Here is a 326-nt window from a genome sequence, read left to right as displayed (position 1 = left end):
GGGGGGACACAGCCCGCACGGCCCCGCTCCCGCTGCTCCTCCCGTCCCGAGTGCCCCGCGGAGCGGCCGAGCCCCCGCCCCGGGAGCGCTGTCACGGCCGATTTACCCCGTTAACCCCCAAATTACCCCGTTAACCCCCAGTCTACCTTATCGCCCCTCATTGTACCCCGTCACCCCCCATCTACCTTGTTGTCCTCGCTCCTCTTTAAGCCCCTCCGGGGCTTGTACACCTGGTACATGTGCGCGAAGTCCAGCCTGCACGGGCGAAAGGAGAGCAGCGCGTTATCCCCGTCCCGGAGCCGGCGGGGCCGCTCCCCCCGGGTCCC

The sequence above is a fragment of the Corvus brachyrhynchos genome, unplaced genomic scaffold (assembly GCF_000691975.1).
Source record: "Corvus brachyrhynchos isolate BGI_N302 unplaced genomic scaffold, ASM69197v1 scaffold95, whole genome shotgun sequence".
Lineage (NCBI taxonomy): Eukaryota > Metazoa > Chordata > Aves > Passeriformes > Corvidae > Corvus > Corvus brachyrhynchos.
The sequence above is the reverse complement of the archived record's forward strand: the minus strand, read 5'-3'. Positions refer to the sequence as shown.